The 13,187-nt window shown below is 43.5% G+C and overlaps 13 non-coding genes across 13 annotated transcripts; all 13 read right to left on the bottom strand.

The window, feature by feature from the left end:
- Window positions 1-325: 325 nt before the first annotated feature.
- LOC128320627 (U5 spliceosomal RNA) lies at window positions 326-439 on the bottom strand. The gene has a single exon (XR_008304194.1). It is a non-coding gene; the product is annotated as a U5 spliceosomal RNA (small nuclear RNA).
- An 890-nt stretch (window positions 440-1,329) lies between these two features.
- LOC128320638 (U5 spliceosomal RNA) lies at window positions 1,330-1,443 on the bottom strand. Its single transcript, XR_008304205.1, has one exon. It is a non-coding gene; the product is annotated as a U5 spliceosomal RNA (small nuclear RNA).
- An 890-nt stretch (window positions 1,444-2,333) lies between these two features.
- Window positions 2,334-2,447, bottom strand: LOC128320626 (U5 spliceosomal RNA). The gene has a single exon (XR_008304193.1). It is a non-coding gene; the product is annotated as a U5 spliceosomal RNA (small nuclear RNA).
- Window positions 2,448-3,319: 872 nt separating this feature from the next.
- Window positions 3,320-3,433, bottom strand: LOC128320872 (U5 spliceosomal RNA). The gene has a single exon (XR_008304466.1). It is a non-coding gene; the product is annotated as a U5 spliceosomal RNA (small nuclear RNA).
- An 868-nt stretch (window positions 3,434-4,301) lies between these two features.
- On the bottom strand, window positions 4,302-4,415 carry LOC128320637 (U5 spliceosomal RNA). The gene has a single exon (XR_008304204.1). It is a non-coding gene; the product is annotated as a U5 spliceosomal RNA (small nuclear RNA).
- An 890-nt stretch (window positions 4,416-5,305) lies between these two features.
- Window positions 5,306-5,419, bottom strand: LOC128320625 (U5 spliceosomal RNA). The gene has a single exon (XR_008304192.1). It is a non-coding gene; the product is annotated as a U5 spliceosomal RNA (small nuclear RNA).
- Window positions 5,420-6,309: 890 nt separating this feature from the next.
- Window positions 6,310-6,423, bottom strand: LOC128320636 (U5 spliceosomal RNA). Its single transcript, XR_008304203.1, has one exon. It is a non-coding gene; the product is annotated as a U5 spliceosomal RNA (small nuclear RNA).
- An 890-nt stretch (window positions 6,424-7,313) lies between these two features.
- LOC128320635 (U5 spliceosomal RNA) lies at window positions 7,314-7,427 on the bottom strand. Its single transcript, XR_008304202.1, has one exon. It is a non-coding gene; the product is annotated as a U5 spliceosomal RNA (small nuclear RNA).
- An 872-nt stretch (window positions 7,428-8,299) lies between these two features.
- LOC128320870 (U5 spliceosomal RNA) lies at window positions 8,300-8,413 on the bottom strand. Its single transcript, XR_008304463.1, has one exon. It is a non-coding gene; the product is annotated as a U5 spliceosomal RNA (small nuclear RNA).
- An 873-nt stretch (window positions 8,414-9,286) lies between these two features.
- LOC128320806 (U5 spliceosomal RNA) lies at window positions 9,287-9,400 on the bottom strand. The gene has a single exon (XR_008304396.1). It is a non-coding gene; the product is annotated as a U5 spliceosomal RNA (small nuclear RNA).
- Window positions 9,401-10,288: 888 nt separating this feature from the next.
- On the bottom strand, window positions 10,289-10,402 carry LOC128320805 (U5 spliceosomal RNA). Its single transcript, XR_008304395.1, has one exon. It is a non-coding gene; the product is annotated as a U5 spliceosomal RNA (small nuclear RNA).
- An 892-nt stretch (window positions 10,403-11,294) lies between these two features.
- LOC128320623 (U5 spliceosomal RNA) lies at window positions 11,295-11,408 on the bottom strand. The gene has a single exon (XR_008304190.1). It is a non-coding gene; the product is annotated as a U5 spliceosomal RNA (small nuclear RNA).
- An 891-nt stretch (window positions 11,409-12,299) lies between these two features.
- Window positions 12,300-12,413, bottom strand: LOC128320795 (U5 spliceosomal RNA). The gene has a single exon (XR_008304385.1). It is a non-coding gene; the product is annotated as a U5 spliceosomal RNA (small nuclear RNA).
- Window positions 12,414-13,187: the final 774 nt, after the last annotated feature.

The following is a 13,187-nucleotide window of genomic DNA, read 5'->3' as shown; positions in this document are numbered from 1 at the left end:
CACTTATAGAGATAGCCATTCGTTCCCATTCATTCATTCACTCAGTCACTGACTGTTTAAGCCATGTTGGAACTAGCTGTGGGTCTGGGGTTCTGTCTTGTACTTCACTCTAGCTGTCCCTATTGTTCTGGTCTTTGCGGTGTTCCTAGAGAAAGAACCAATGTAGACAATGGGTGGTAGCGGTTGATTTGCCAGCCTTGGATGTGGCGAAAAAAAAGTAAGGCTCTTACCTGTTTACTTATTTATTTATTCATAGATTCCCTCACTTAGACTCCATCCCCAACAGAGCCTTGGCCATCTCTTAGGCCAAACCACGAAACGGCCAGCTTTGCAACAGGACAGCCCAGATAAATAAGTAGAACTCATCAACATTCCACCCCACAGAAATCTTTAGTAAAAGGTGAAAGATTTACATGTGAATAAAGAGAAACCTGAGCTACAAACCAAGAAGGCCCAGGCCTCCGAAACTCTTTTGGAAAGCTAGAAAGCTGGCCCAGGGTGAGGTGGCTTGTGCCGACCTCGTACACCTTGATGGCTTTGATAGCTATTGCAAAAAGGCAGAGCAGCAGCTATAGATGTAGGATTTGTTTAGAGTCAGATATGGGCTACAGATTGCATTAAGACCTATTTTTGCCCCCTCCTTTTTCCACTGAGCAGTGCTGAACCAATTACAATTTACATCTGTTTTTTTTTTTTTTTTTTTTTTTTTTTAAAGTACCATAGGGTACTTTGCCTTTTTTCATTGGCAGGAGCTATAAAAGATATCAGGGTGGAGGCAGGGTGCTCAAGGTACCTTACCCTGAGCCAGATTACTAGTTCCCAATCACTTATAGAGATAGCCATTCGTTCCCATTCATTCATTCCTTCATTCACTCAGTCACTGACTCACTGACTGTTTAAGCCATGTTGGAATTGGCTGTGGGTCTGGAGTTCTGTCACTTACTTCACTCTAGCTGTTCCTATTGTTCTGGTCTTTGCCCTGAGCCAGATTACTAGCTCCTAATCACTTATAGAGATAGCCATTCGTTCCCATTCATTCATTCACTCAGTCACTGACTGTTTAAGCCATGTTGGAACTAGCTGTGGGTCTGGGGTTCTGTCTTGTACTTCACTCTAGCTGTCCCTATTGTTCTGGTCTTTGCGGTGTTCCTAGAGAAAGAACCAATGTAGACAATGGGTGGTAGCGGTTGATTTGCCAGCCTTGGATGTGGCGAAAAAAAAGTAAGGCTCTTACCTGTTTACTTATTTATTTATTCATAGATTCCCTCACTTAGACTCCATCCCCAACAGAGCCTTGGCCATCTCTTAGGCCAAACCACGAAACGGCCAGCTTTGCAACAGGACAGCCCAGATAAATAAGTAGAACTCATCAACATTCCACCCCACAGAAATCTTTAGTAAAAGGTGAAAGATTTACGTGTGAATAAAGAGAAACCTGAGCTACAAACCAAGAAGGCCCAGGCCTCCGAAACTCTTTTGGAAAGCTAGAAAGCTGGCCCAGGGTGAGGTGGCTTGTGCCGACCTCGTACACCTTGATGGCTTTGATAGCTATTGCAAAAAGGCAGAGCAGCAGCTATAGATGTAGGATTTGTTTAGAGTCAGATATGGGCTACAGATTGCATTAAGACCTATTTTTGCCCCCTCCTTTTTCCACTGAGCAGTGCTGAACCAATTACAATTTACATCTGTTTTTTTTTTTTTTTTTTTTTTTTTTTAAAGTACCATAGGGTACTTTGCCTTTTTTCATTGGCAGGAGCTATAAAAGATATCAGGGTGGAGGCAGGGTGCTCAAGGTACCTTACCCTGAGCCAGATTACTAGTTCCCAATCACTTATAGAGATAGCCATTCGTTCCCATTCATTCATTCCTTCATTCACTCAGTCACTGACTCACTGACTGTTTAAGCCATGTTGGAATTGGCTGTGGGTCTGGAGTTCTGTCACTTACTTCACTCTAGCTGTTCCTATTGTTCTGGTCTTTGCCCTGAGCCAGATTACTAGCTCCTAATCACTTATAGAGATAGCCATTCGTTCCCATTCATTCATTCACTCAGTCACTGACTGTTTAAGCCATGTTGGAACTAGCTGTGGGTCTGGGGTTCTGTCTTGTACTTCACTCTAGCCGTCCCTATTGTTCTGGTCTTTGCGGTGTTCCTAGAGAAAGAACCAATGTAGACAATGGGTGGTAGCGGTTGATTTGCCAGCCTTGGATGTGGCGAAAAAAAAGTAAGGCTCTTACCTGTTTACTTATTTATTTATTCATAGATTCCCTCACTTAGACTCCATCCCCAACAGAGCCTTGGCCATCTCTTAGGCCAAACCACGAAACGGCCAGCTTTGCAACAGGACAGCCCAGATAAATAAGTAGAACTCATCAACATTCCACCCCACAGAAATCTTTAGTAAAAGGTGAAAGATTTACATGTGAATAAAGAGAAACCTGAGCTACAAACCAAGAAGGCCCAGGCCTCCGAAACTCTTTTGGAAAGCTAGAAAGCTGGCCCAGGGTGAGGTGGCTTGTGCCGACCTCGTACACCTTGATGGCTTTGATAGCTATTGCAAAAAGGCAGAGCAGCAGCTATAGATGTAGGATTTGTTTAGAGTCAGATATGGGCTACAGATTGCATTAAGACCTATTTTGCCCCCTCCTTTTTCCACTGAGCAGTGCTGAACCAATTACAATTTACATCTGTTTTTTTTTTTGTTTTTTTTTTTTTTAAAGTACCATAGGGTACTTTGCCTTTTTTCATTGGCAGGAGCTATAAAAGATATCAGGGTGGAGGCAGGGTGCTCAAGGTACCTTACCCTGAGCCAGATTACTAGTTCCCAATCACTTATAGAGATAGCCATTCGTTCCCATTCATTCATTCCTTCATTCACTCAGTCACTGACTCACTGACTGTTTAAGCCATGTTGGAATTGTCTGTGGGTCTGGAGTTCTGTCACTTACTTCACTCTAGCTGTTCCTATTGTTCTGGTCTTTGCCCTGAGCCAGATTACTAGCTCCTAATCACTTATAGAGATAGCCATTCGTTCCCATTCATTCATTCACTCAGTCACTGACTGTTTAAGCCATGTTGGAACTAGCTGTGGGTCTGGGGTTCTGTCTTGTACTTCACTCTAGCCGTCCCTATTGTTCTGGTCTTTGCGGTGTTCCTAGAGAAAGAACCAATGTAGACAATGGGTGGTAGCGGTTGATTTGCCAGCCTTGGATGTGGCGAAAAAAAAGTTAGGCTCTTACCTGTTTAATTATTTATTTATTCATAGATTCCCTCACTTAGACTCCATCCCCAACAGAGCCTTGGCCATCTCTTAGGCCAGTTTTGCAACAGGACAGCCCAGATAAATAAGTAGAACTCATCAACATTCCACCCCACAGAAATCTTTAGCAAAAGGTGAAAGATTTACGTGTGAATAAAGAGAAACCTGAGCTGCAATCCAAGAAGGCCCAGGCCTCCGAAACTCTTTTGGAAAGCTAGAAAGCTGGCCCAGGGTGAGGTGGCTTGTGCCGACCTCGTACACCTTGATGGCTTTGATAGCTATTGCAAAAAGGCAGAGCAGCAGCTATAGATGTAGGATTTGTTTAGAGTCAGATATGGGCTACAGATTGCATTAAGACCTATTTTGCCCCCTCCTTTTTCCACTGAGCAGTGCTGAACCAATTACAATTTACATCTGTTTTTTTTTTTTTTTTTTTTTTTTTTAAAGTACCATAGGGTACTTTGCCTTTTTTCATTGGCAGGAGCTATAAAAGATATCAGGGTGGAGGCAGGGTGCTCAAGGTACCTTACCCTGAGCCAGATTACTAGTTCCCAATCACTTATAGAGATAGCCATTCGTTCCCATTCATTCATTCCTTCATTCACTCAGTCACTGACTCACTGACTGTTTAAGCCATGTTGGAATTGGCTGTGGGTCTGGAGTTCTGTCACTTACTTCACTCTAGCTGTTCCTATTGTTCTGGTCTTTGCCCTGAGCCAGATTACTAGCTCCTAATCACTTATAGAGATAGCCATTCGTTCCCATTCATTCATTCACTCAGTCACTGACTGTTTAAGCCATGTTGGAACTAGCTGTGGGTCTGGGGTTCTGTCTTGTACTTCACTCTAGCCGTCCCTATTGTTCTGGTCTTTGCGGTGTTCCTAGAGAAAGAACCAATGTAGACAATGGGTGGTAGCAGTTGATTTGCCAGCCTTGGATGTGGGGGAAAAAAAGTAAGGCTCTTACCTGTTTACTTATTTATTCATAGATTCCCTCACTTAGACTCCATCCCCAACAGAGCCTTGGCCATCTCTTAGGCCAGCTTTGCAACAGGACAGCCCAGATAAATAAGTAGAACTCATCAACATTCCACCCCACAGAAATCTTTAGTAAAAGGTGAAAGATTTACGTGTGAATAAAGAGAAACCTGAGCTACAAACCAAGAAGGCCCAGGCCTCCGAAACTCTTTTGGAAAGCTAGAAAGCTGGCCCAGGGTGAGGTGGCTTGTGCCGACCTCGTACACCTTGATGGCTTTGATAGCTATTGCAAAAAGGCAGAGCAGCAGCTATAGATGTAGGATTTGTTTAGAGTCAGATATGGGCTACAGATTGCATTAAGACCTATTTTGCCCCCTCCTTTTTCCACTGAGCAGTGCTGAACCAATTACAATTTACATCTGTTTTTTTTTTTTGTTTTTTTTTTTTTTTAAAGTACCATAGGGTACTTTGCCTTTTTTCATTGGCAGGAGCTATAAAAGATATCAGGGTGGAGGCAGGGTGCTCAAGGTACCTTACCCTGAGCCAGATTACTAGTTCCCAATCACTTATAGAGATAGCCATTCGTTCCCATTCATTCATTCCTTCATTCACTCAGTCACTGACTCACTGACTGTTTAAGCCATGTTGGAATTGGCTGTGGGTCTGGAGTTCTGTCACTTACTTCACTCTAGCTGTTCCTATTGTTCTGGTCTTTGCCCTGAGCCAGATTACTAGCTCCTAATCACTTATAGAGATAGCCATTCGTTCCCATTCATTCATTCACTCAGTCACTGACTGTTTAAGCCATGTTGGAACTAGCTGTGGGTCTGGGGTTCTGTCTTGTACTTCACTCTAGCTGTCCCTATTGTTCTGGTCTTTGCGGTGTTCCTAGAGAAAGAACCAATGTAGACAATGGGTGGTAGCGGTTGATTTGCCAGCCTTGGATGTGGCGAAAAAAAAGTAAGGCTCTTACCTGTTTACTTATTTATTTATTCATAGATTCCCTCACTTAGACTCCATCCCCAACAGAGCCTTGGCCATCTCTTAGGCCAAACCACGAAACGGCCAGCTTTGCAACAGGACAGCCCAGATAAATAAGTAGAACTCATCAACATTCCACCCCACAGAAATCTTTAGTAAAAGGTGAAAGATTTACATGTGAATAAAGAGAAACCTGAGCTACAAACCAAGAAGGCCCAGGCCTCCGAAACTCTTTTGGAAAGCTAGAAAGCTGGCCCAGGGTGAGGTGGCTTGTGCCGACCTCGTACACCTTGATGGCTTTGATAGCTATTGCAAAAAGGCAGAGCAGCAGCTATAGATGTAGGATTTGTTTAGAGTCAGATATGGGCTACAGATTGCATTAAGACCTATTTTTGCCCCCTCCTTTTTCCACTGAGCAGTGCTGAACCAATTACAATTTACATCTGTTTTTTTTTTTTTTTTTTTTTTTTTTTAAAGTACCATAGGGTACTTTGCCTTTTTTCATTGGCAGGAGCTATAAAAGATATCAGGGTGGAGGCAGGGTGCTCAAGGTACCTTACCCTGAGCCAGATTACTAGTTCCCAATCACTTATAGAGATAGCCATTCGTTCCCATTCATTCATTCCTTCATTCACTCAGTCACTGACTCACTGACTGTTTAAGCCATGTTGGAATTGGCTGTGGGTCTGGAGTTCTGTCACTTACTTCACTCTAGCTGTTCCTATTGTTCTGGTCTTTGCCCTGAGCCAGATTACTAGCTCCTAATCACTTATAGAGATAGCCATTCGTTCCCATTCATTCATTCACTCAGTCACTGACTGTTTAAGCCATGTTGGAACTAGCTGTGGGTCTGGGGTTCTGTCTTGTACTTCACTCTAGCTGTCCCTATTGTTCTGGTCTTTGCGGTGTTCCTAGAGAAAGAACCAATGTAGACAATGGGTGGTAGCGGTTGATTTGCCAGCCTTGGATGTGGCGAAAAAAAAGTAAGGCTCTTACCTGTTTACTTATTTATTTATTCATAGATTCCCTCACTTAGACTCCATCCCCAACAGAGCCTTGGCCATCTCTTAGGCCAAACCACGAAACGGCCAGCTTTGCAACAGGACAGCCCAGATAAATAAGTAGAACTCATCAACATTCCACCCCACAGAAATCTTTAGTAAAAGGTGAAAGATTTACGTGTGAATAAAGAGAAACCTGAGCTACAAACCAAGAAGGCCCAGGCCTCCGAAACTCTTTTGGAAAGCTAGAAAGCTGGCCCAGGGTGAGGTGGCTTGTGCCGACCTCGTACACCTTGATGGCTTTGATAGCTATTGCAAAAAGGCAGAGCAGCAGCTATAGATGTAGGATTTGTTTAGAGTCAGATATGGGCTACAGATTGCATTAAGACCTATTTTTGCCCCCTCCTTTTTCCACTGAGCAGTGCTGAACCAATTACAATTTACATCTGTTTTTTTTTTTTTTTTTTTTTTTTTTTAAAGTACCATAGGGTACTTTGCCTTTTTTCATTGGCAGGAGCTATAAAAGATATCAGGGTGGAGGCAGGGTGCTCAAGGTACCTTACCCTGAGCCAGATTACTAGTTCCCAATCACTTATAGAGATAGCCATTCGTTCCCATTCATTCATTCCTTCATTCACTCAGTCACTGACTCACTGACTGTTTAAGCCATGTTGGAATTGGCTGTGGGTCTGGAGTTCTGTCACTTACTTCACTCTAGCTGTTCCTATTGTTCTGGTCTTTGCCCTGAGCCAGATTACTAGCTCCTAATCACTTATAGAGATAGCCATTCGTTCCCATTCATTCATTCACTCAGTCACTGACTGTTTAAGCCATGTTGGAACTAGCTGTGGGTCTGGGGTTCTGTCTTGTACTTCACTCTAGCCGTCCCTATTGTTCTGGTCTTTGCGGTGTTCCTAGAGAAAGAACCAATGTAGACAATGGGTGGTAGCGGTTGATTTGCCAGCCTTGGATGTGGCGAAAAAAAAGTAAGGCTCTTACCTGTTTACTTATTTATTTATTCATAGATTCCCTCACTTAGACTCCATCCCCAACAGAGCCTTGGCCATCTCTTAGGCCAAACCACGAAACGGCCAGCTTTGCAACAGGACAGCCCAGATAAATAAGTAGAACTCATCAACATTCCACCCCACAGAAATCTTTAGTAAAAGGTGAAAGATTTACGTGTGAATAAAGAGAAACCTGAGCTACAAACCAAGAAGGCCCAGGCCTCCGAAACTCTTTTGGAAAGCTAGAAAGCTGGCCCAGGGTGAGGTGGCTTGTGCCGACCTCGTACACCTTGATGGCTTTGATAGCTATTGCAAAAAGGCAGAGCAGCAGCTATAGATGTAGGATTTGTTTAGAGTCAGATATGGGCTACAGATTGCATTAAGACCTATTTTGCCCCCTCCTTTTTCCACTGAGCAGTGCTGAACCAATTACAATTTACATCTGTTTTTTTTTTTGTTTTTTTTTTTTTTAAAGTACCATAGGGTACTTTGCCTTTTTTCATTGGCAGGAGCTATAAAAGATATCAGGGTGGAGGCAGGGTGCTCAAGGTACCTTACCCTGAGCCAGATTACTAGTTCCCAATCACTTATAGAGATAGCCATTCGTTCCCATTCATTCATTCCTTCATTCACTCAGTCACTGACTCACTGACTGTTTAAGCCATGTTGGAATTGTCTGTGGGTCTGGAGTTCTGTCACTTACTTCACTCTAGCTGTTCCTATTGTTCTGGTCTTTGCCCTGAGCCAGATTACTAGCTCCTAATCACTTATAGAGATAGCCATTCGTTCCCATTCATTCATTCACTCAGTCACTGACTGTTTAAGCCATGTTGGAACTAGCTGTGGGTCTGGGGTTCTGTCTTGTACTTCACTCTAGCCGTCCCTATTGTTCTGGTCTTTGCGGTGTTCCTAGAGAAAGAACCAATGTAGACAATGGGTGGTAGCGGTTGATTTGCCAGCCTTGGATGTGGCGAAAAAAAAGTTAGGCTCTTACCTGTTTAATTATTTATTTATTCATAGATTCCCTCACTTAGACTCCATCCCCAACAGAGCCTTGGCCATCTCTTAGGCCAGTTTTGCAACAGGACAGCCCAGATAAATAAGTAGAACTCATCAACATTCCACCCCACAGAAATCTTTAGCAAAAGGTGAAAGATTTACGTGTGAATAAAGAGAAACCTGAGCTGCAATCCAAGAAGGCCCAGGCCTCCGAAACTCTTTTGGAAAGCTAGAAAGCTGGCCCAGGGTGAGGTGGCTTGTGCCGACCTCGTACACCTTGATGGCTTTGATAGCTATTGCAAAAAGGCAGAGCAGCAGCTATAGATGTAGGATTTGTTTAGAGTCAGATATGGGCTACAGATTGCATTAAGACCTATTTTGCCCCCTCCTTTTTCCACTGAGCAGTGCTGAACCAATTACAATTTACATCTGTTTTTTTTTTTTTTTTTTTTTTTTTTTTAAAGTACCATAGGGTACTTTGCCTTTTTTCATTGGCAGGAGCTATAAAAGATATCAGGGTGGAGGCAGGGTGCTCAAGGTACCTTACCCTGAGCCAGATTACTAGTTCCCAATCACTTATAGAGATAGCCATTCGTTCCCATTCATTCATTTATTTACTCAGTCACTGACTGACTGACTGTTTAAGCCGTGTTGGAACTGGCTGTGGGTCTGGAGTTCTGTCACTTACTTCACTCTAGCTGTTCCTATTGTTCTGGTCTTTGCCCTGAGCCAGATTACTAGCTCACAATCACTTATAGAGATAGCCATTCGTTCCCATTCATTCATTCATTCACTCAGTCACTGACTGTTTAAGCCATGTTGGAACTGGCTGTGGGTCCGGAGTTCTGTCACTTACTTCACTCTAGCTGTTCCTATTGTTCTGGTCTTTGCGGTGTTCCTAGAGAAAGAACCAATGTAGACAATGGGTGGTAGCGGTTGATTTGCCAGCCTTGGACGTGGGGGAAAAAAGTAAGGCTCTTACCTGTTTAATTATTTATTTATTCATAGATTCCCCCACTTAGACTCCATCCCCAACAGAGCCTTGGCCATCTCTTAGGCCAGCTTTGCAACAGGACAGCCCAGATAAATAAGTAGAACTCATCAACATTCCACCCCACAGAAATCTTTAGTAAAAGGTGAAAGATTTACGTGTGAATAAAGAGAAACCTGAGCTGCAAACCAAGAAGGCCCAGGCCTCCGAAACTCTTTTGGAAAGCTAGAAAGCTGGCCCAGGGTGAGGTGGCTTGTGCCGACCTCGTACACCTTGATGGCTTTGATAGCTATTGCAAAAAGGCAGAGCAGCAGCTATAGATGTAGGATTTGTTTAGAGTCAGATATGGGCTACAGATTGCATTAAGACCTATTTTGCCCCCTCCTTTTTCCACTGAGCAGTGCTGAACCAATTACAATTTACATCTGTTTTTTTTTTGTTTGTTTTTTTTTTTAAAGTACCATAGGGTACTTTGCCTTTTTTCATTGGCAGGAGCTATAAAAGATATCAGGGTGGAGGCAGGGTGCTCACGGTACCTTACCCTGAGCCAGATTACTAGTTCCCAGTCACTTATAGAGATAGCCATTCGTTCCCATTCATTCATTTATTCACTCAGTCACTGACTGACTGACTGACTGTTTAAGCCGTGTTGGAACTGGCTGTGGGTCTGGAGTTCTGTCACTTACTTCACTCTAGCTGTTCCTATTGTTCTGGTCTTTGCCCTGAGCCAGATTACTAGCTCCTAATCACTTATAGAGATAGCCATTCGTTCCCATTCATTCATTCACTCAGTCACTGACTGTTTAAGCCATGTTGGAACTAGCTGTGGGTCTGGGGTTCTGTCTTGTACTTCACTCTAGCCGTCCCTATTGTTCTGGTCTTTGCGGTGTTCCTAGAGAAAGAACCAATGTAGACAATGGGTGGTAGCGGTTGATTTGCCAGCCTTGGATGTGGCGAAAAAAAAGTTAGGCTCTTACCTGTTTAATTATTTATTTATTCATAGATTCCCTCACTTAGACTCCATCCCCAACAGAGCCTTGGCCATCTCTTATGCCAAACCACGAAACGGCCAGCTTTGCAACAGGACAGCCCAGATAAATAAGTAGAACTCATCAACATTCCACCCCACAGAAATCTTTAGTAAAAGGTGAAAGATTTACGTGTGAATAAAGAGAAACCTGAGCTGCAAACCAAGAAGGCCCAGGCCTCCGAAACTCTTTTGGAAAGCTAGAAAGCTGGCCCAGGGTGAGGTGGCTTGTGCCGACCTCGTACACCTTGATGGCTTTGAAAGCTATTGCAAAAAGGCAGAGCAGCAGCTATAGATGTAGGATTTGTTAAGAGTCAGATATGGGCTACAGATTGCATTAAGACCTATTTTGCCCCCTCCTTTTTCCACTGAGCAGTGCTGAACCAATTACAATTTACATCTGTTTTTTTTTTTTTTTTTTTTTTTTTTTTTTAAAGTACCATAGGGTACTTTGCCTTTTTTCATTGGCAGGAGCTATAAAAGATATCAGGGTGGAGGCAGGGTGCTCACGGTACCTTACCCTGAGCCAGATTACTAGTTCCCAGTCACTTATAGAGATAGCCATTCGTTCCCATTCATTCATTTATTCACTCAGTCACTGACTGACTGACTGACTGTTTAAGCCGTGTTGGAACTGGCTGTGGGTCTGGAGTTCTGTCACTTACTTCACTCTAGCTGTTCCTATTGTTCTGGTCTTTGCCCTGAGCCAGATTACTAGCTCCTAATCACTTATAGAGATAGCCATTCGTTCCCATTCATTCATTCACTCAGTCACTGACTGTTTAAGCCATGTTGGAACTAGCTGTGGGTCTGGTGTTCTGTCTTGTACTTCACTCTAGCCGTCCCTATTGTTCTGGTCTTTGCGGTGTTCCTAGAGAAAGAACCAATGTAGACAATGGGTGGTAGCGGTTGATTTGCCAGCCTTGGATGTGGCGAAAAAAAAGTAAGGCTCTTACCTGTTTACTTATTTATTTATTCATAGATTCCCTCACTTAGACTCCATCCCCAACAGAGCCTTGGCCATCTCTTAGGCCAAACCACGAAACGGCCAGCTTTGCAACAGGACAGCCCAGATAAATAAGTAGAACTCATCAACATTCCACCCCACAGAAATCTTTAGTAAAAGGTGAAAGATTTACGTGTGAATAAAGAGAAACCTGAGTGACAAACCAAGAAGGCCCAGGCCTCCGAAACTCTTTTGGAAAGCTAGAAAGCTGGCCCAGGGTGAGGTGGCTTGTGCCGACCTCGTACACCTTGATGGCTTTGATAGCTATTGCAAAAAGGCAGAGCAGCAGCTATAGATGTAGGATTTGTTTAGAGTCAGATATGGGCTACAGATTGCATTAAGACCTATTTTGCCCCCTCCTTTTTCCACTGAGCAGTGCTGAACCAATTACAATTTACATCTGTTTTTTTTTTGTTTGTTTTTTTTTTTAAAGTACCATAGGGTACTTTGCCTTTTTTCATTGGCAGGAGCTATAAAAGATATCAGGGTGGAGGCAGGGTGCTCACGGTACCTTACCCTGAGCCAGATTACTAGTTCCCAGTCACTTATAGAGATAGCCATTCGTTCCTATTCATTCATTTATTCACTCAGTCACTGACTGACTGACTGACTGTTTAAGCCGTGTTGGAACTGGCTGTGGGTCTGGAGTTCTGTCACTTACTTCACTCTAGCTGTTCCTATTGTTCTGGTCTTTGCCCTGAGCCAGATTACTAGCTCCCAATCACTTATAGAGATAGCCATTCGTTCCCATTCATTCATTCATTCACTCAGTCACTGACTGTTTAAGCCATGTTGGAACTGGCTGTGGGTCCGGAGTTCTGTCACTTACTTCACTCTAGCTGTTCCTATTGTTCTGGTCTTTGCGGTGTTCCTAGAGAAAGAACCAATGTAGACAATGGGTGGTAGCGGTTGATTTGCCAGCCTTGGACGTGGGGGAAAAAAGTAAGGCTCTTACCTGTTTGATTATTTATTTATTCATAGATTCCCCCACTTAGACTCCATCCCCAACAGAGCCTTGGCCATCTCTTAGGCCAAACCACGAAACGGCCAGCTTTGCAACAGGACAGCCCAGATAAATAAGTAGAACTCATCAACATTCCACCCCACAGAAATCTTTAGTAAAAGGTGAAAGATTTACGTGTGAATAAAGAGAAACCTGAGCGACAAACCAAGAAGGCCCAGGCCTCCGAAACTCTTTTGGAAAGCTAGAAAGCTGGCCCAGGGTGAGGTGGCTTGTGCCGACCTCGTACACCTTGATGGCTTTGATAGCTATTGCAAAAAGGCAGAGCAGCAGCTATAGATGTAGGATTTGTTTAGAGTCAGATATGGGCTACAGATTGCATTAAGACCTATTTTGCCCCCTCCTTTTTCCACTGAGCAGTGCTGAACCAATTACAATTTACATCTGTTTTTTTTTTGTTTGTTTTTTTTTTTAAAGTACCATAGGGTACTTTGCCTTTTTTCATTGGCAGGAGCTATAAAAGATATCAGGGTGGAGGCAGGGTGCTCACGGTACCTTACCCTGAGCCAGATTACTAGTTCCCAGTCACTTATAGAGATAGCCATTCGTTCCCATTCATTCATTTATTCACTCAGTCACTGACTGACTGACTGACTGTTTAAGCCGTGTTGGAACTGGCTGTGGGTCTGGAGTTCTGTCACTTACTTCACTCTAGCTGTTCCTATTGTTCTGGTCTTTGCCCTGAGCCAGATTACTAGCTCACAATCACTTATAGAGATAGCCATTCGTTCCCATTCATTCATTCATTCACTCAGTCACTGACTGTTTAAGCCATGTTGGAACTGGCTGTGGGTCCGGAGTTCTGTCACTTACTTCACTCTAGCTGTTCCTATTGTTCTGGTCTTTGCGGTGTTCCTAGAGAAAGAACCAATGTAGACAATGGGTGGTAGCGGTTGATTTGCCAGCCTTGGACGTGG

Source organism: Pangasianodon hypophthalmus, chromosome 1 (genome assembly GCF_027358585.1).
Source record: "Pangasianodon hypophthalmus isolate fPanHyp1 chromosome 1, fPanHyp1.pri, whole genome shotgun sequence".
NCBI classification, from domain to species: domain Eukaryota; kingdom Metazoa; phylum Chordata; class Actinopteri; order Siluriformes; family Pangasiidae; genus Pangasianodon; species Pangasianodon hypophthalmus.
Note: the sequence above shows the minus strand (reverse complement) of the source record. Positions and strands in the feature narration are given on the sequence as shown.